At 45.1% G+C, this 21,833-nt stretch overlaps 1 protein-coding gene across 2 annotated transcripts in view; it reads left to right on the plus strand.

Annotated features, from left to right (window-relative positions):
- Positions 1-21,833, plus strand: part of STARD13 (StAR related lipid transfer domain containing 13) — a 457,620-nt gene that overhangs the window by 2,978 nt on the left and 432,809 nt on the right. The window contains exon 1 of one of the 2 annotated variants that reach the window (XM_034758638.1): positions 13,779-13,870. The exons of the other annotated variant lie outside the window; for it this stretch is intronic. The gene's annotated coding sequence lies outside the window, so the exon portion shown is untranslated. Of the gene's footprint in view, positions 1-13,778; positions 13,871-21,833 lie in introns of those variants that run through there. 2 annotated transcript variants of the gene reach the window in all.

Consider the following 21,833-nt stretch of genomic DNA (forward strand, 5'->3'; position numbering starts at 1 on the left):
TTGGGGAGGGGGCGGAGCAGAGGTGAGCTGGGATGGGGAGCTGCTGTACGGCTCCCTGGGCGGGGAGCTGCCATGGGGGAGGCGCCTCAGGGCGGAGGGTGGGAGGGAGCTGCCGCAGGGAGGTGCCTCAGGGCAGGGGGGGAGCTGCTGCAGGGCTCGGGGAGGGGGTGGAGCAGAGGTGAGCTGGGGTGGAGAGCTGCCGCACGGCTCCCCGGGCCGGGGGGGGGGGGGGGGGTGCCGGGGGGGGGGGGGCCTGGGGGGGGGGGGGGGAGCGTGGGGAGCATAAGATAGTGTTCTCTCAATTCTTTTCCTGGGAATTTCATTTATTGTTAACAGCACTCTGCAAAATCATATTTAATTATGGTTTTACACCATGTTCATCACCATGGTATGTGTCCCTCACAAATTATAAAATGTGCACATGGTTATATTTCTTTCTCTCTTCCAGTTTGCAGGGACTGACTTTGGGAGGGGTTTTTTCTCTTTATTTTGTTGGTGATATTATTATAAGAAAGCTAGAGAGTGAATTCTGGGTTTTTCTCTGTAAGTGCTGAGGTTCATGATTTCCTAGTGCCTTCTGGAAACAATTTCCAAATTCATGGGCCAATCACAAGGAAAGCTCTGTTACCTACCCACAGAAGTCTCATTCTTGAAGGTGATAATTGCGTTGTTTCAGTGGCCATCCACACTGCAAGATAATCATGTGAGATATTTGTGCTAGAAAATCCTAACATGATTATTTTGCAGCATCCTAACTGTGACTTTGACTTCTCAGTTTTCTGTGCAGTATGATATCCCAAAGTGCATTGCTCCACAATTTTCAGGGACAGTCTATGTGCATATCTGGGCACGCAATCCATCCCGTAGGGATATGCTGACTATGTTTCAGGTGAGGGAGGGAAGTTTATTTTTTCTATTGCTGGTCATAGAAACAGGGGCGGCTCTACGTATTTTGCCGCCCCAAGCACGGCAGGCAGGCTGCCTTCGGCGGCATGCCTGCGGGAGGTCCGCCGGTCCCACGGCTTCGGTGTACCCGCTGCCAAATTGCCGCAGAAGCCGCGTGACAGGCGGACCTCCCCCCCCGAAGGCAGCCTGAGGATGCCCTCCCCGCCCCCCCCCCGCGGCTTGCCGCCCCAGGCACACGCTTGGCGCACTGGTGCCTGGTGCCGCCCCTGCATAGAAATCACCCCTGCATCCATTTCACCTGAAAAGATTAATTAAAAAAAAATCTTAAGTATCTTTGGAGGTCTTGGGCCCTAAACCAAAGACAGCTCAGGTGGGCACTATTCTTCTCCCAATTCAGCTTCACCATGGGACTGTGCCAGGCCCATCCACTTTCAAAAAGTGGGAGGGCATTGGCCTCCTGGCTTACCCTATTCCAGCATCAATGCCACAGACTCCCCAAACCTGGGAGCCATCAGCTGGGTCCAGCAAATTCACCATTTCCAAGAGGAGGCTAAAGAAGCCTACAAATGGTTTGCAGACTGTTGATGCCAAGAGTGTGCAGCATTTGCTGGGGGCTAGAAGGTCTGGCTCACTGCAAAACAGCTTAGGAAAAATCAGCCGTCCCAGAAGTTAAACCACCAGTTCCTTGGTCCCTTCCAAATATGCAAACAGGTCAGTCCAGTTGAGTTTAAGTTGCAACTTCCAGTCCCTCCACATACATCCAGTATTCCATGTGTCACTCCTCAAGCCCAACATAGAGAGTCCCTTACCAGATGGATCTCAACCCCTCTACCAGTTGGGATTCAGGGACAAAAAGAATATATAGTGCATGCGATCCTTGACTCCTGTTTGTGGCAAGGTTGCCGCCAATACCTCACACTGGGAAGGTAACTGGGAATGATCCGGGGAGACTGCAACCCATGTTCACCCCCCCTGAGCTAGTGAAAAAGTTTCACCAGCATCATCCTGATTAACTAGTCCCAGTGGCATAAGGATCTGAAGAAGCAGGTCTGGAATCTGGGGCTGGAGGTACTCTAGATCACTACCATGCCCTTGTCACCACCAAGGCAGATAGATAAAATGCCATCTCACCAATCCTGGAAGGTCATGCCCTACAGGCAGTCCTATCAGAGTACCCAAGGTCTGCAGCCAACTGATTGGCTTGCTCCTGCTGCATAAGCCAGGAAATGAGCTGGGTGGGCTGTCTGAGAAATTGAGCAGACTTACTATTGCAATCTGCATTTAGCCCTGTTCCTGCCTCACTTCTGCCTTTGCTCCTAGCTCCCACCTTGCTGCCCCTCTGGTTCCTGCCTTTATGCCTTGCTCCTGACCATCAGCTACCATTTCTGGCTCTAACCCCCCAACTCAGACCTCTGACTTCTACTTTGGCTTAACCCTTGGTTCTGGCATTTGGTAATTGATCACAGCTCTGATCCTCAGCTTTCATTTCCAATTCTGATGCTGGCTGTACCCCAGGCTCTGCTGTTTGGTAGCTGACTTTGGTTCTGATCCTCATTTCCATTCCCTGAGCTGGATTCCTGCTCCACCACTAGACTGATGCCTGCTCTGCCCACTAGGCCATACCACCTATGTCCCAGTTCCTAACACTCATTGTGTCAATATATTGGGGAGTTATGTGCCCGTTGGAGATAGTGAGAAGTAGAGTTGCCATCGGGCTGTTCTTTGTACTGCCTTGGCAGTTGCTGGTGAATATGTGCCAGAAGCCTTTTATTTTTTTCCATTGGACAGTTAAGCACAAGTGAGCTCCCTGCTCTGGAGAGAGATATGGAAGCCCAGTAACTGGTGTTCCCCCCTCTTCCACTTTCACAGGGGGCTTCTTGAGTTCCAGATGGTCAGTCAGGCTGCTGGGCAGCCTTCCTTGGAGAGTTGCATGTGTTTGCATCCACTACCCCCAGACACCCAGCATCCCTCTCCCCTTAGTCTCCTGCATCCCTCAGACACCCAGCACCCATCAACTCTCCTCATGTATTGATTACCCACAGCCCTTTACAGAGTTCTTGGCACCACCCATAACCTTGGGTCCTACACAGAACCTCTTGCACACCCCTCAGCCACACTTAACTAATAATTAGCTATAGTCTGCACCAGGACCCATTTGGTTAGGAGCAGGCAGATAAGAGGTGAGCAGTGGCTGTTTTTTCTGCATCTCCAAGGTGGCAACCGAAATGAAGAGTTGGTTTTCAGTATGGTCATGATGATGAGATGATACCAGTGCACTTTGCAGGTATTTACTAGTTCTTTTGTTTAGAGGGTGTGTCAGTGTGGTTTACAGAAGAGCCTGGCAGAACCAGTATTAACACAGGAGGATGCTCCTGTGTGAAAGTGTCCCAGTCCACATTGTTAATTTAATAACAGAACCAGCTGCTGGGGAAAGTGGAAATCTGCTGATATCCCCACCCCACCCCCTCTCCAGCCAGGCCTGCTGCTACCTGTGTATCTGTGGTGTTATGTCAAGACCAAATTTTCCATCATTCCATCAAACAGACATTTCTAGAGTCCACTATTGCCCTTTGTTACCAACCAGCAGTTTGGACAGAAGCATTGTGCCATGCCCTGGACTACCATAAACCACTGACTCCTATTTCCAAAATAATGTTCAGGTATCACTAGCTTCGAAACACCAAAAACAGAATGAAAGTGAATCAATATATTGAGAAATGATGGGTGTGTACCCCACACAAGGCACATCAGGTTAAATTAGGTTAATTAGTCTGTTAGACTGCACCTGAGGGTGAGCCAGGGCTTGAAAAGATGATTGATGGTGGAACCCAGCTGAGAGGGCACAGGTGAGGCTGGTATAAAGCCTGGAAATTAGCAGGGGGGATGTAGTCTGCAGACACTCCATGGGAGAAGGAAGGAGTGTTGGGGGGTGGTGGCTATGGAATTAAGTAGTGTGCACTTATTCCATAGGAGGAGGGCGTTTAAGCTGGTAAACTGAGAGAGGGGGGAGCTAGAAGCTGTAGGAAAGCGTCTAGGGAAATAGCAACAGAGTCTGGGAAAAAACAGACCACAGTTGTTAGACATAGGGTCTCTGGACTGGAATTTGGAGTACAGGATGGGCCCAGGTTCCCCTACCAGCCATAGGGGAAGTGGCACAGTCTGGGTAGTGAATGGGAAGACTGCCTGACACAGTTTATATGGAGAGACTTTGATACTGCAGCAGGGGAGGACTGTAGTGACTTGGCTGGAGGGCCAAGTCCATTAAGGAGGAACTCTGAGGTGTGGAGAGAGAATGTGGCAGGGTGTGTGAACAAGCAGTAGAATGGGGGGCTGGACCTGGAAAAAGCTAATCCTCAGGGCGGCCAGAAGGAGGTGCTGTCTCATGCCACAGGTCTGTTCACTGAGAGAATTGGACTGCTGGTATTGGGATGTCATCATTATAGCCAGTTAGTGCTATTCAAAGCCCTAGTCTCAGTTAGGCCCAGCAGCTGAAGTAAGTTTTCATGTGCGTCTCTTGCCAATAACTGCAGATCACTTGAAAATTGTCTGAACCAGGTTAAATGATAGTGTTCTAGTCCCACCTATCCCAATGTACTTAACATTTCAGGCCAATTTATTTATCTGTTATCTTGGTGGAACTCTTAGTCAAAACACTGCAAGAATGTATAATGTTTTGGTGCTGATCAACTTTTTCATCTGCCTGCCTGTCTGTAGATTAACTCCTGGATACTTATCTGTGTGCCTCACATATAGCTAACTGGGTAGGCCTTCTGCTCACCCTGCTGGCTTGCCAGCTACACACAGCATGCATGTGACAAATGCTCCCTAATTACAAAATAACCACAGAGATAAATGAAGTGAGTGCCTACATGTTTGTTTATAATGTGTGTATGTCATTATGCTCGTATCTGAATTATGTGATTGGAGTGAACTAATAATTTTCAGGTGTACCTTGAAATAAACTGTTAGAATAGGGTTTTCAACATAATCTGAAACTTAAATATGTCTGTCATAAATGGTGTCCTGAAACAAGAGCAATACAAGTCCCTCTAAAAGTTTAGCAACAAACTTACTTTTTTTTTTTTTTTTTTTTAAGTATGTGGCTTGGCTTGATTTGCTGAGACAGCACAGTCTGTGTGCAGAAAAAACAAGGATGAGGGGGATGTGCCAGGCACTAACCTAGTGGATGGTGTTGGTAAAGTGTAAGAATCACAAGATGCATGTACAGAGCCCTCCTTGCAGACACATGCAAGGAAGAGAGACATGCTGCTCTCTGAAGCTGTTGGCAGTCTGTGCAAGGGCAGGAGAGAACTCACAAGAAGTTCTTGTGAACCATTTGCAGGAGGTAGTGGATGACAACAAAAAGATGCTCATGTGGCGCAACTGTTGAAGATCAAGGGAGTTAAGGAGAGAAGCAAAAGAGCAGCACAGAGGGGAGGAACAGAGCCATAGCAAGGCATTTTAGCGCCCAGAGCAAGCAAGCAAATTTGTGTCCCCATAGAGGCAATGCCTCTTCACGGCTGGGTGCTCCCTAAGCAGGGCGGGCGGCGCAGCTCTGAGCTGCGTCCCTGGCACGCTCTTGATTCTCCTTCAAAAGAGCCTGGCACTGGTTGGTGATGACCCCTGGAGCCAGCCCCTGCCCATTGAGCCTGGCTGCCAGCAGCAGAGCCGGGAGTGCCAGGGTAGTGGCAAGTGAGCACCTCAGGGAGCATCTTATGGCATCTGGGCTCTGTGGGCAGGGGCCAGCTCCAGGGGACATTGCCAGCTGGTGCTAGGCTTCGTCAGAGGAGAGGCAGGAGCACATCAGGGCACAGCTCAGAGCTTTGCCCCATGTTCTCCTGGCAGAGCAAAGGTGGCCCGGCTCCGAGAGCAGGGCAGGGAGGGCTGCTGGGCAGCCAGCCAGCACTCCAACTCCCACAGCATGGAGAGCCAGGGACTGAAGTGGGCCGGGCCACTCCCACCAGCTTCTGATCCACTGGCTCCTGGAAAGAAGTGATGGTTTTCAGACTGTGGGGCATGCCTACCCCCACAACTTGAAAACCTCTGCTAAATGGAAGGCTGAAATTGGGGGGAGGGGAAATGACCACATGTACCCCCCCCCCGCCCCAAACACCCCATTTTTCTGTCCTGCAGCTTTGTGCCCTGGGTAGTTGCCCTGCTTGCCCTGGCATGGTTACGGCCCTGGGGAGGAGAGAGAAACAGAAAAGGGGAAAGAAATATGCAGAAGCAGAATGGCCCTGGAAAAAGGAGCCAGACCCATGTGTTTGCTACCAAACTGGAGACGTCAAAAAACGCTCTCAATCACCGCCATAGTGAGGCACTCAGTTCCTCTCCCCCACCAACACTACAGCAGAGTACTCCAGGACAATACCTTCTAATGCTTCGCTCACATGTCAAACTTGCCCTCTCAAGCACCAGTCTACAAAGTGCTACAGTAGAGTACAGTGACGGTACGTACACACACTTGCACACCTGTGATAGATGACATCTCTAATTAGTGAGCTCTGATTTTGCTAATGGACTTACCTGATTGTGTGGGGGCCTTTTGGGTGTTTTCTTGTGATCTGTTAACATTTAACATAATTTTTTAAAGACTTTGCTCCATCTTTCTCAGCACCTATTGCACAGCCTAAGTTCTATAACTGCATATCGGTTGTCATGGGATGATGAGGTAAAGTCCAGATGGTTTATTTCCAGTTATGGGACAGATTTACTTTAATTAATCAAAGTGAATCTAGAAAACATTTCACGCATTGTCTGTAGTGATCTGAGCCGAAACTATTTTAATTCAAATAAATAGAAATGTATGAATTTATTGAACATAAATAAAAAATAGTCCTCCACACCCCCCTCATCTCTTGATCGCTGTTAACAAAATAATGGCATCCCTAACACTGAATTGCTTGCTTAGAACCAGCAACTATTCAGTTTCCACCCCCTAGAGAAAGTTTCAGGCATGCCAGGATATGTTGTAGCGATTTCCATCCTGTTGGCAGAGGTTGTGGAGCACACAGCTTTGAGTGATGGGATTTTTATTGAGGTTATTGTCACTTCAGTTAACCAGCTCCCTTCTAGTGTCACACCAAACTCCTCTCCTCCCCCTTCAATGTGCATGTGCACACATACTTGTCTAGAAGAAGCTTTAACATTTAGCACTTCAGTATCTTCAGAGTCATACAAACATTCGCCTGTTAATATAGCAATATATTGTATTTCCAAGACTTTAATTTTTTTAGGATTTAAAATGAATGGTTTCTTAGATATTGGATGTTGTATTTAAAATTAGGAGAAAAGCACTGTTGTAGTGGTTAATGCACAGGACTAGTCAGATGATCTGGGTTCTTTTCCTGGCTTTCCTACAGCTTTCTTGTGTGGGCAAACCAGTAACTTCTGTGCCTCAGTATCCCCATTTCTAAGATAGGAAACACATCTGTCACAGAGGGGTGTTGTGGGTATTCATTCATTCATGTTTCTAAAGAGCTTTGAGTTTTTCAGGTAAGGCACTATAAAAGTGTGTGTGTGTGTGTGTGTATATGACAACTGTTTGAAAAATGTTGAGTGTTTCACAATGGGGAACAGGAGAGAATTTCCCCGTGAGTTTGACAGCCAGTCTGAAAATTCCAGAATTTTGAAATGTGAAGTTCTTCATAATTCTTCCCCTAACATTTCAGTGATCAAAATGTTTTATTAGAAATCTGAAATGTCTCTGTGTAGCAAACAGAACATGCACAAAGAAGATTGACATTATGAAGAGTAGAGTGAAAAAAGTATTGAGAGACCGGTTTCACCCAGGATACAGTCCAGTTTATCTTTTAGTTTTAGTTAAAGCCCCAGATCCAGGAGACATACAATTTTGAGACTTTTTTTTTTGAGGTAAGATTCTAACCTTTATGGCTGTGGAGAAACGCTTGAAAATGTGACTTGAATGCACCCTAAAAGCTCAGATAACAGAAGGCAAATATAAATAACACCAAAGGTGGACCTGTAACAATGTATAATTGAGGTAGCCTCTTCCATCCTTAAGCACTTTACAAACTATACATAGGCCACCACTTGTCCACCTATGAAAGGCAACTATTTCTCAATGAACTCTGCACAGCGATTTTTTTTTTGGGGGGGGAGGAGGAAATTAGGAGTTACTTTCTTTCTACCTAAGGTAGTCTTCTACATTATTCAGTTGAAACTGTAAATACTAGTGTTAGTTTGGACAGGAGTTAGTATCTCATGTTTCATAAAGTGCCTTGGAATCTTTAGTGTCCACATGTGATCAGGACCCTAGGATTATTTTACTCTAAAAATGGCATCACTGTCAAATGAATACCATATTGGGCTGTTCTTGTTGTTTTATCATCTATATTGTGGTAACACCTAGAGGTCTCAACCAGCTTAGGCCCCTGTTGTCCTACTTACAGTACAAACATATAGTAAATGAGGAGACCCTGCCCTAAAGAACTTAATCTCGAAGACCAAACATAACAGGTGGATGAAACAAACCTGCAGGCAAGGGGGGTGGGGAGGGAGGATGGGATAACAGGACATTTTAGCATAGACTAGTCATGTGAACAATTCGTAGACAATCTTGCCCACATGATCAGGTTCCAACTGATTGCCATATTTGGGATCAAGGAGGAATTTTCCCCGGGTGAGGTTGGATCCTGAGGTTTTTTGCCTTCCTCCGCAGCATGGGTAGCTTGCAGTTTAAACTAGTGTAAATGGTGGAATTTAACTTGAAGCCTATAAATGATTTGAGGACATCAGTAACTCAGCCAGAAGTTAGGGGTCTATTACAGGAGTGGGTGGGTGAGATTCTGTGGCTTGCAATGTGCAGGAAGTCAGACTAGATGATCATGATGGTCCCTTTATGACCTTAAATCTGAGTCTAATTACACCTTGTTGGTTTAGTGTTAGTTCCAAGGGAAGCATGCCTCTTACAGAATCACCAATACAATTTCCTGCAGCACCTGTTTAATGGAAATCTTCCATCAATATGCTGACTTTGTCCCACTAGTAAGTCCTGACAAGGTCATAGCACAAAATGGAAAGTCATGAAGTGGTGCATGTAGCTCAAGAAGAGTTTATACTCTGTAGTTGGGTCCACCTGTTTTTATTCTCAAGTTGTCTTCCATTAGCTTTTTTGAAAATTCCTAAACTACCTCATGCTTGTGAGAAGCATCCTCTTTGGGAGGTGAGATGCTGTTATGCCTTACGAATGTAAATTAACTAATCTTCCAGGAGTAATTGATAGAAAAGTAATTTCCTTTATCATGACAAACAGTTTTTCAGTATAAGAGTAATGACTTCAATTTAAAAAACTATAAATTGTGTATTCGGGAGTTCCAGGTCTGACTATTATTCACCATGAAATATAAATTACACTTTTCTGCATCTAGGTGATTATAAATAACACTGCAGCTAGGATGACATTCCTTTTCTTCACTGGTTTGTTGTAATTGACAACAGGAACAAAAGATCAAGGGTTGTTTATTTTTTAATAAGCTAACATGGTGTTGCTTAGTGCACTAAATAAAGGTCAAAATGTTCTTCGTATTCTCAGACTTCACTAGATATGGGCATGAACCAAACCTAGACAACCTCAAAAGTGATGATGGTTCAAAATCCCAGAATCCATATTTCACAAGTTGAACCTATTTCTGTAATAGGCCAAGGTGTTCAAAATCCTGATCTGGATCCAACTTTTTTGCTCAGGCCCATCTCTGGACCTAACACCAGTATTGTATTTAGGGAATGAGAGGGGGAAAATAGATTAGTTATTCTAAATATGTATTCTGGTGTCACCCATAATGTATGCACGCCCACACACAAAAACAGTCTTTGCTTTGAAGAGCTCAGGCTCAGAAACCAACCACCATGCCATAGGTAGGACAGAGGAATGCAATCAAAAGGCACACATTTATATACATTTGTTAAAAATATCCCTGATTCCTCCAAAGTTGAACAATAATGGCTAGATTGACTTCTTGTTACGGTAGAAGCGGGCGCTGAGAGAGTAAGGAGAGGAGAGCATGAAGGTGCTTGTGGGAGAAGCAGACAAACCGAGAGGTTGGCATCAGGAAATGCAGAGGAGATGTGGGCAGTGTAAAAAAGATGTTTGGGTAGTTTGTTAACTCAATTGAGCAAATGTGGTACTTTAAATTGTAAAGATCATTCTAAATAGAGGCAAACCAGCTTCAGTGCAAATATAAGCTCTGCTATGTGTGATTTCTGGTAACGAGACACTTTCCCAGTGTAAACGTTTTCACTGCAGTCTGTGAACTAGGGGATATCATAATGCAAGGGGGATATAAATGAGAACTGTGTTTTCCTAATGATCCTCATGGGGAGGGGAAAAGGTCATGTATCTAAAGAGCAGCAGCAAAATTACTGATTGAATTCGCAACAAAATAGAAAGCTGAGTTTTGTGCATGCTGTGTTGCTTTATAAGATCCCTGCTTTTGTCCCTAATTTTGATCCTTTGCCTTGCTTTAGACCAGTGATACTCAGACCTCAGTGGTTCAGGAGCCAAATTAGCAATTTACATTATCCAAAAGAGCCACAGTAGTGTGAATTCATTGTTTCGTTTAGTTGTCTATTATTCTCACAGCAAAATGACTCACCAAGTATTTTACCAACTGCAATTGGTTATAACCAACAGTAAAAGCATCCTGATTGGTTAATAATTAAATCAGTGTTTTAATATCAGGGGCTGCAAAGAGCCACGGGAGACCCATTAAAGAGCCACTTGCGGCTCATGAGTCTCACTGCTTTAGACCTATTTCTACTGCACTGCAGCTTTAGATAAGGTGATTTGTAGCAGTGTCCATGAACTAGAACGAGTAACAGAAACATCCTGATTCCATATATTCTCAGACACCCAGGAAGCAACCGATGGTGATTAGGAATTTCATGGAAGAAATAGTCTCAGAGGACCATTAACTTGAACAAAAGGGATATTTAGTCCAATACAAAGTTAATGGGAACTTAAGGTAAAGACTTAAAACCCAAAAAAATCAGGCAAATTTGGAAATCTCTTTTGAAGGTGGCCAGAATATTTTCTCTGAGACCAAGCATGCCGAATTTGAACTCAGAAGAAGTATTTTGGGTCAAGTTAAAGCCTTTGTGGTAGGAGTTTATAATCAGTGCTGCCTTAGTCATTTCTTTTCAATCATTGCTGTTATACTTTTTATCCACCCACCCGCCATCCTTACAAAGAGCTCAGACTTTATTAGCTATTTAATCATTTGAAATCCCCTATTACCAAATGCATTATGAGACCAATGTGTGTCAGAGCATTCAGCTGTTTCTTTGTGTATTTAATAACCTGTCATATTTTAGTCCCTGTAGAAATTACTAGTCAAATGTTTTTCTCGTCTTAATTAATGTGGCCAAACTAAACATTTCTTTGAAATTAACATCATTGATCCTTTGTCTACACCTGAGATCTAGTCTACAGCTCAGAGACAAAGCAGTTTGTGTTCATCCAAAATAAAAGTTGTACTTTTAAGGTCCAATCCTGTTTCTCTTGACTTCAGTGGGAATTCCAGTAAAACCCATTTCCCCCCCTGTTGATCTGAAGGTGGTTCATCCCTGTCTGAGACGTTGCCTTGCTATGCTTGAATAGATCTCATGGTGCAATAAAATTAACAAATGATTCAGAGATTTGAAAAAAATAAAAGGTAGTGCGCTTATTAAACTCTGAAAGACATCTATAGGCCTCTAATTTACAATACTGCATGCTGCTTTCTTTTCCCTCTCTCTTTTCTATATGCAATTAATGACTACAGGCTTGATTTATTGCCTGGAATCTTCTGGGGGAACAGGAAATTCAGAGGCCCACTTTGCTTTAAGTGCGCTCTTGGGCTGACAGCTGTAAAATAACTGGCCTGCTGCTGAGCCAGCTTCAGGGGCTCCCATAGCTCTAAAGGCCAAGGATACTTTCTCCTGGATCCAGGCTGTGCAGTTCAGCTGGAAAACTAAATTGTAATAGAGCAACAGAAATATCTAAATTTGGAGGGGAAGGATAAGCTTAATGCTTGTCTTTATTTAAAGCACAATCCGATAGAAATGAGAAATCTTGAGACATTCAATCCATCTCTCTACCAATGCAGGATATTTCCTGTGACTCTAATCACCCCCATATTTGCACTCTACTGCAATGGTGTTTGTATAAAATATTAGTTTCATTTGATATCTCACAAGGCATAACATGCTGATTATTAATATAATTGTACAATGCAGGTGTTAATGTTATATGTGAAGTTTATGAATTCCCTCTGTCATGTTTCTAGGACATGTTTAAGACAAGACAGCCTAGGCAAAGGTGATAAACAGGTCTGTCTTAGACCAAGCAATGTGGGTTTACCTCAACTTGTATATTAGCTCTAAAGAAAGCTATCAAGCTGAACAAGTGGAGATTATCCTGATTCTGAACTCAAGAGTTGGAGAATTAACATGGTCCATGCACCCCAGAGAGATACTGGAGCCTAAATCCCTCTTTGGGGACATAAGGCACATGGAGACTCTATCCTTGTCCTTCACCTCAGGAGATGAAGAAACCAAACAATTTGATCTCAGTGATGGGTCCTGGCCAGTAGAAAGTTGGAAAGGTAAAAGAAATCATCCTGAACAAAGACTTTATCTTGCTAGATTAAGTTTTAGACTTCAGATGCATGTTTTCACTCTTATTTGCTTGTAACCAACTCTACCTTTATCTCTTCTACTTGGTATCACTTAATCCCCACTCTTTTAATTAACCTGTTTTACTTGTACTGTAAACCAATTCAATGCTGTGTTTGAAGGGAAAGGTGTATTTACCCCAGTTAAATTGATAAGCTGTGATATACTGACTCTTTAACAGAGCAGCAAACTTAATGTGTTCTGTGAATGCACAGTGGTAAGGGCTGTGCATTGCAGAGAGACATCTCTGAAGATCTTGGGAGCCGAAGCTCACTGTTACATACTAGGTGAGGTTTGGACTGGGAGAGCCTTGAGTAGTTTGCTGGTGAGGAAAACAGACTGGTGTGGGAGGGAGCTGACACTGTCTAATCACCAGCAAAACTCATGAGAGGTGGAGCAATAGTACAGTGGCTCATAGCTGTGGGTATCCCCAGCAGCATGTTACAGTCCTGTCAGGCGTTCAACCTGAATTATATAACCCAATTGTTGAGCTTAGGTTAAATTAACCCAGAATTCAGTTATTCAAAGGGGAGGAGTGTTAGGGAAGCTGTTAAACTCAACAGATTGGAAAAGAATAGTCAGTGTAGTTCCCATATGTTGGGACTCCAGGGTCAGTAGGCCTGATTCATGGTCGATTAGGGAAGCTTCTCCAGCTGGTTGGAGGTGGGGAAAGGGAACAATATTTTTATGTTTAAACTGTTCATGAGGGAACAGGGTGGGGTTCTGCAGCTGGGAAGGTGGAGGGCAAATGGAGGACTGTCTTTTAATTGGTTCATTAGTAATGTTTGCAGCCCTCCTGGAGGCCACTGTAATGAAAACAAATAATCAGATTGGGAACTTTTGATGTAGCAGCACGAATTGTGGGGCACACACACCCCCTGGGGGCATGATGAGGTTATCAGGAGTGTGCAAGGACCTGAAGGGGGCCATGTTTTGTTCAGCAGGGGAAGTGGACGGAGCTCTGTGCAGGCAGTCTTGGCTGCCAGGACCAGGGTACCTAGCTGTCTTGCTCCCCCCACTGTTGCAGCAGTTATCCTCCTAGGCTGGCAAGGCCAGTGAGGACTCTGCAAGTGGGGACACAAAGACTGCACCCTGGGAGGATTGATCGCTTTACCCCCTCTCCCAACAGACAGGGCCGTGCTGGAGTTCTGGCCTGACCCCAGCCCTTTATTGTGGCCTCATTTGTTTTCCCTGTGCAGGGTGGGGAGTGAGATGAGCAGGGAGCCAATTCCCAGCAGCTAAGACCACACCACTGCTGCAAGGAGCAGAAGGCTTCCTCACCTGCCACATGGTGAGTACTCCTCAGCCCCCATGGGTACTCGGGGGAGCACCTGGAACATATATCTCCGAGGTGGGACTCTTCCCCGCCCCCCCCAAAAAAAGCTTAAAAACTCTGCCTTAGATCCATGCTTGGAGGGAATCCTTCAGAACTGCCCCAGGCTGCATGGTGATGGTGGTGAGCATCAGTCCTCTACCTTCTCCTGGTCCTGCCAAGACCTCTGTGTGGGTCCAGGAATTGGTATGTGAAGCCAGGGTGAGGGACAATGGCATTTCATCCAGTCCCTGGCTGTGAGGGACATCTGCTTAAGAGTTAGTACAGACTACCCATGAGTCACACGAAATAATTTCTCTCTATAGTCAGTGTTTCCAACCATATTCATTATTATTCACATTATGATAGTACCTAGAAACCCCAATCAGGACCGCTTTGCGTGAAGCACTGGACAGACCAGTAATGAAGATGGTCACTGTAAACCTTAAGAGTTTACAGCCCAGATAATCAACAGTATGTCTCCCACTCTTTGATTTTTATTGTGAGATTCCCTGTATTTGGTGGGCTTTTTTTCTTAAAGCCCTAGCTTCTGAATGAAGGTGGGAGTAGATGGCTCAATAAACTAAAAGATTTGATATGTGGGTTAAATGGTGAAGGGGCATAATGGCAAAGACAAGGAGCTTGTGTGTGGTTGGGTCGGGGGAGCTTGTGGAAGGCTGCAGCATGGGGCCAAGTGATCAAAGCCCTGACTCAGAGGTGACCCTAACAGCTGTGTTTTTGACTTGAGGGTTTTGAAGGGTTTTCCCAGGGTGAAACCTGAATTGTGGGACCACTGAGCCCTCTGTCTTGCCAACTTGGGGTATCCCTCTCACACTGTGTGATGCTGTGACAAGCTACAAACCACTTACAGACATCCACAGGGAGGGACACACCCAACTGAGTTACATACAGAGCTGGCTCCAGGCACCAGCGCAGCAAGCAGGTGCTTGGGGCGGCCAACGGAAAGGGGTGGCACATCCGGGTCTTTGGCGGCGGTCCCTTGGTCCCTCTCAGAGGGAGGACCTGCCGCCGAAGAATGAAGCGGCGGCGGTAAAGCTGCCGCCGAAGTGCAGCCGATCGTCTTTTCCCCCTCCCCCCGCTGCTTGGGGCGGTAAAAACGCTGGAGGCAGCCCTGGTTACATAAATGCTTCTCCCAGCCACTCATGAACCAACAATAGGGAGGCTCCAGCCAATTCCCCCCAGCTCCCCAGCCTGGTACCCCAGAACTGTACCATCTTGCAATGGTTAGAAGCCTGACCAGTGTAAGTTCATTACTCAGTTTGACTCTCCCTTGATGTGAAGAGGGGACACACTAGCCTTTATAACCTGAGCTGAGATTTCCCGGACTCTTCTACCGAACCACATTGTTTTAGATAAAATATAAAACATATTTATTAACCACTGAAAAGTGATAAATAATAACAGAGATCAAAGTTGGTTACCTAAGAAATAAAATTAAATTCACAATGTGAAGTTCTATAAGCGGATTTGAATCAAGCAGTGTCTCACCCTGATAGTACAAACAGGTCACAGATCTTCAATACTCAGGTTGGAACTCTCCTTCAGCCCGGGACCTCCTTCCCAGTTCAAAGTCTTTGACCTCCAGATGTGTTTCCAGGTGTTGAGTTGTGGGGAGAGTGAGATCATGGCAATGATGTCACTCCCCCTTTATAGTTTCTTCCAGCTTGCCGGAAAGATCTTTTGCTATGACATGGATCAAGCAGCCTCCATTGTATGTGTGGTTTCTCTGAGACATCTTCACCGTATACAGTTCCTGGGATAATAGTTGGGAGTGTGGATTCCCTTTAATGGGCCACCATCATGTCTGGCTATTCCACTGTTGTACCTGAAAGGCTGGTTGTGTGTTCCTAATCTCACAACATATTTCAATAACACACACTGCAAAACTTCAAAACTTCTCATAAAATGATAGCACATATAGTCCAAGAGGATATTGATGTTCAACAGATCAAGACTTTTAAAATGATACCTCACAAGGCATACTTTGTACAAAACATATCATAATTATGACAGTGGTGAATATAGGGGTTCCAGAGTGTCACAAGGGGGTAATGCAGCCAGAGAGAAGGAGATTACAGTAGTTGAGGGCTGGCATGAGATGACTAGGGCCTGAATGAGAGCTGTGGAAGTCTGGACAGACAGAAAAGACCAATAGAAATGTTATACAGGTAGAAGTGTCAAGCCTTGGACACTGCCTGGATGTGTGGGTCTAGAGAAAGGGCTGTTTCAAAGATGACACTCATTATGGTGTTTACAGACTGAGGGGATGGCTAAAAAATTGAGAGGGGAAAGCTTGGTTTTAGCCATGTTGAACCTTTGTCTAACTTTGAGCACAAGAGTAGCCCCATTTACACCATGCTTCAGTGCCTTGCTGAATTGGGACCCAAATTACTTGAATGACTTTGTACATTATGACTGAATTCCTGCTCCCTTCCAAGGTGCTGTACAACTTTGCTCCATATGTATCTGATTTCTACCTAGCCTCCACCTTGTGACCTACATACTGCCAGCTCACCTCATTTTAAAAACTCCCTTTGTCTTCTCCCCTTGTCCCTTTCTCTATGTGCCTAAAGCAACCTCCCTCTTTGGGGGTGCAAAGCATACGCCATCATATGGACTGTGGTATATTCCCTACATTCTAATGCCTCCTTAAACCCCCCTACTGTTACCTTGTCCCTGGAAAAGTACCTCTGCTCTAGTGCTATCATCTGCTTCCTAAATCTGTTCTTTAAAGGTTCAAAGACAGCTGTTTCACATCTCTTTATTTGATGTTATCTCTTTCATTTCCCTTCCTGCTCTGTTCTTTTAACTCCCTCTGTTTGTCTAATGTACACTGTAAACTCCCCAGGGCAAGAAGCATGGGCAGATTCTCATCCTGACTACATTGGAGTAACTTCATAAAAGTCAAAGGAGTTACTCTGGAGTTATCTTGATGTAACCAGAGGCAGAGTTTAGACATTTTTTTTCTTTCTGTAAATACATATGTAAGCAGAGTCTGGATGAGCTCTCCCCTGACATCTAGTGCTGAGCTGTGGAAAAAGACTTCAGAAACTGATCTCGTTTGCATGGACACACCCACCCCGCCTAGGTGCTCAGCATGATGGGACTGCTTGCCCAAATGTTCACTTGTGGCTGGTGTTAGATCTCCAGTCTCCTTGTTATTAGGGAAGGAGTAATAAAGGGTTGTTTACCCTTGTTGTGTGAATCCAGGGCAGCAGAACTGTACCCGGCATACCCCAATGGAGGGACTCACTCTCAACTGAATGGCACTTGCTAGGCAGGGGACATGGGTTCCAAAGGTCAGTGAGTTGTGAGGGATCCTGCTAGCCATTGGTGGGGTTGAGCTGCCATTTGACTGCCTTGCTCCATGGTATAATAGAGCTACTTTAGACTCAGTTGAGAGTCTAGTTACTCACTGCAGAGCTGAAATCACTGATTTGTAGGTTTAAGTATTAGATCTACTTTGGGATACTGTCTTTATTGCAAGATGACAGGTTTCAGAGTAGCAACTGTGTTAGTCTGTATCTGCAAAAGTATGCATCTGAAGAAGTGGGCTGCAGTCCATGAAAGCTTATGCTCTAATAAATTTGTTAATCTCTAAGGTGCCACAAGTACTCCTGTTCTTTTTATTGCAAGTGACTGCCCAGTGCGTACCAGCAGTGAGGCTTCCCCACTAACAGCTGAAATCACTGAGAGCTGTGTTCAGTGGGGTGGGGCCTGAAGACATCTTGGTGAGCAGGCGGCTGGTGGAGAGGCGTGACAAGCAGCTAGCAGAGAAGCTGGTGGAGAGGGCCAGAGCAGAGCCCCACAGAGGCATGACAAGTGTGGCAATGAGTGAGTGCCTAAGCAGTGCAGTGTGTAAGGTGCCTCCTTACCCCCTCACCCCCACACAGGGTGGGAGGTGAACTCTCCAGATGAACCTCTGAACTCTGTGGCTGCCCTGGCCAAGGACAGCAACTGTGAGTAGGGTACAGAGGAGGGATGGGCATGTTAAAGGGACTTTTGGGTTGCTGGACTTAAGAACCTGAGGGGAAAAGGATACTGCCCAACTTACTTGGGGGATGGGTCTTTTGCTCATGGTTTCTGTTTATGAACCCTAGTTGTGGTGTTTTCCCACATGAATGCTGAGTTAATTCCCTCCTTTTAATAAAAGTTTTTGCTATACTCAGACTCTGTGCTTATGAGAGGGGAAGTATTGCCTCCTAGAGATGCCCAGGGAGCGGTGTGTAATTGTCCCAGGTCACTGGGTGGGGGCTCAAGCTGGTTTTGTGTTGTATTGTTGAAAAGGAACCCCTAGATACTGAACCCGGCCCTTGTTGCTGCTAGCTCCACCTTGCACAAGGGTTACACATAAATGTGTTTTATGGCAATTAACAATATCAAATCTGCTTCATTTAGAGAGTTTAACATTAAATTTAAAATCTGCAGAAGTGATGCCGATCCTGAAAAGTATCTTATCAGTGATAATACAGCTACCAACCTACACCAGTTGTCAAGCAGGAGCAGTTAAATGATTTCTGACAGGACATTGACAATTAGAAGTTAGATGAGAGATCTTTACTATTCAATACACTAACTTTTTAAATGGGGTCTGGGGTAGGCTGGAGAAGCACATATACAATGAAGACCTAGCAATTGACTCGTGCAGATTGTATCTGATTTCCTCTGGAGCCCTGTCAGCCACCTCAGTTTTTCAAAAAGTATTGTTTAAATGTATCTCAGGAATGTAATGGAGGCTGAGACCCCTGTTATCTGGAAGAAGAGGTGAAGCTACAGGGGTACTGATCCAAGCCTTTAAGTAATCGAGATCAAAATATTTATTTTCCGTTATGTGATGAGCCCCACAGGTTGTACCTTGCATGGTGCTTCAGTTTCACCTGAAATTCAGCTGCTGGAGTGAGCTTGGGTTACTAAAGGTAAACTTTTTCTCCACGTAGCACCCCTGCTGAAAACACAGCGTGGCTTCCTTCCAGAAAAAATTATTTTAAAAATATTTGTATGCTTACTGGACTTGCTTTGAATGGACATAACTGCTCTTTTGTACTGTCAGCTCCTTACATCCCTGCAGGTTTCTCTCTTCTATTATGCCCCCAAACTCCTTGTCTCTGCAGATTAGGGGACATTGAAGAATGTTCAGCTCTGTCACTGTGATGACCGCTTTTGCAACTGACTAGCACTGATGCCCAGTGATGGTTGGTTTGTATAGAAGTTTACCAGTATGCCCAAGTATGTAAGCGGTTCCAAATGGAAGAACTTTATTGTATAATTTTGGTCTTATTCACTGAATGAGTCTCCCATCCTATATGAAGTTCCTTGCACAAGAAGGCCACACAGCCATCTGCTATGGGGGGGGGGAAGAGGAGTGGGCAGAGAGGGACATTACACTATGCCATTCAATGATTAAATAGCAGAAAGGCAAAGAAACTACCATGACTAAGATATTGCTGCAGTTATTGGCATTAATTCCCACAAGGGAGTCAGTATGGTTAGAGGGTCACAGTGGGAAAATCATGGGCAGCAGGTGAGCTGCAGCAGCTGTCAACAAATCCATGCCCCTTCTGTGTTCACAGGGTTGTGGAAATCATTCACTGTGCCCACTACTGCTTCCTGCTGTGATGTGTAGCTAGATTACTTTGCGGTCCATGCCTGTAGTGTCAGGGGGTGGTACTGGCATGGGAAATAAGCTGTGATTTGGTACTGAGATACTACCATGATAGATCTCTTAAAATATTTTTAATGGGACTCAATATTGTCCCTTGTCCTCCATATTACCACATTCCCTTTGGCCGGGCTTCTTTTGGCTCTGTGTGTTCCTGCCAGCTCTGAGCTGCTGTCATTGCTGCATAACCGACGGTGAGTTATGATAAAAGATATTAGTCTGGGTTCTCTCTTACTAATTATTATTATTTGTATTATAGTAGGGCCTAGAGGCTCCAAGTGAGATCAGGGCTGCATCATGCTCGTCACTGTGTAAATATCTAGTAAAAAATAGTCCCTGCCCTTAAGAGCTTGCAGTCTAAATCAACTAAAGGTGGGTGGAGAAACACAGTCCAGGAAGAAAGCATAGATCTCAGTCCAGTGCTCCAGCCATTTGACTATGCTACCTTCTGTTAGTCCACTCTTTTTTATGGACATGGGCGCTTGCATTGCTTCCCTTGACCAACTGTTCAACTCTAAGGTACAGCTGCACTTTAGCCCACCATTTATTGGGGTTTACAGTTCAGTTCTGGTTTCGCACACCACTGCTCTGGTAGGTTGTCTTTGCCGTGCATACAGGGCAATTGGGTTGCATTTTTTTCCTTCTAAGTATTATGCTTGGTGGCCTGACTGGGGTCCATAAGAATATGAAAAATCTCTTTTTTGGAGCTTGCTCTGAAGGTTGCTGCACCAAGCATGTGTAACTTTGAACTACAAATTGATTATAGAAAGGTTCACCTGAAGGTTTTGAACAACAAAGTGCAAAACTGAGAGTACAGAGGGGGGAGAAAAGGTGATGCATAGTAGGACCATGGACTTTAAAAGAGAGAAATTCTGGGGCACTACTTTGTTTTGCCCTCCAGAAACACAGGTGTAAGCACAAGGGATGGGTGCAAAAGGTAATGCACAGAACTCTACTACTCAGCATTTGAGTTGCATTAGTAATGGATGGCAATAGTAGAATGGACAAAAATGTACAGGCAATAGGAATAGTCTGATTGTGTGGAATTAGGAGTCTTAGTACAGGTTAGCAGTGCCAGGTCACAGGAGGCTCTCCAGTGCTCAGGAGCAGACACTGGAGACTTGACAGAGGAAACAAAAGAGGTTGCTTGGAGCGGAACATGAACAGAGTGAATAACATCCAGGGAAGATGGGAGCTTTGGTCTGCCAACTGGAATGCTCTTGTAGTTTCTCAACAGAGCAGCTTGCCATGTAGTAAGTTAATGTAGTGACTAATCTACTTGACAGTGACACCCCATCACTTCTGTCTGCAGACTGGCTTGCAATACTAGTGGTGTCCCTGATAGCTTTCTGACAGAATCCTGTTGTCACCTACTTCCAGAGAGGTATGTCTTTAACCACCATGTAGCCTGATTCCTGTGATCCCACTGTAATTTCTCACTATGGTTCAAGATAATGTGTGCATGCCTTTAGGACAAATCTTTATCAGATAAATGGAGGAATCAAACCCATGACTCACAGGCTTTGCACAATCCCAGGGGCTCTTCCTCTTACATTTCCAAGCATGGCCACAGCATGAGGTTGGAGCAGGTCACTGCTGTATTATCAAGCAGACACAAACTGCTGCTGAGTGTCTGCTATTCCCCCCCCCCCCCTTATGGCTTGCTGTTATAAATTGGCTTGGCAATGAGTCAGTGCAGGACCAGTGGGGTGTGTGAGTTACCCGATGGAGGCAATTGTGGGCAAATTTTCCAGTGCAAACTTTCAGGACTCCTGTTCTCCCTTGCCCAGAAGTAGGTCCCTCAAATATTCCATGGTATCTTGTCTTGCCCAGGGTCTTCCCCATGTGTCTCCTGCCAAACAATTGCAGCATCAACACATTTGCTCCACAGAGGAGCCCTTCTTTGCAAATACAACCAAAATAGGAACAGCGAAGGGTTTGGGACTAAAACTGGTTTTATTGACTTCAATGGAGATGTCCCCATTTACACCATGACTGAAGCTGGCTTACTGTGACTTACTAGTAATATACAGTGGAGTTGGTCAGGAATTTTTTGCTGCAACTTTTTTTTTGGCGGGTGGGGGGGTGGAAAATGCTGATTTGTTAAAATCCAACCATCACAGCACTGTATCAGTTTTGATAGGAAGGCTTCAAAGATCCAGGATGGAATTTCTGGTTAGAGAGAGGGAGGCTGCCAGAATATCTAATAGCCCAGTGATTAGGGCACTCACCTGAGATGTAGGAGACCAAGTTCAAATTCCT

The sequence above is a fragment of the Trachemys scripta genome, chromosome 1, assembly GCF_013100865.1.
Source record: "Trachemys scripta elegans isolate TJP31775 chromosome 1, CAS_Tse_1.0, whole genome shotgun sequence".
Lineage (NCBI taxonomy): Eukaryota > Metazoa > Chordata > Testudines > Emydidae > Trachemys > Trachemys scripta.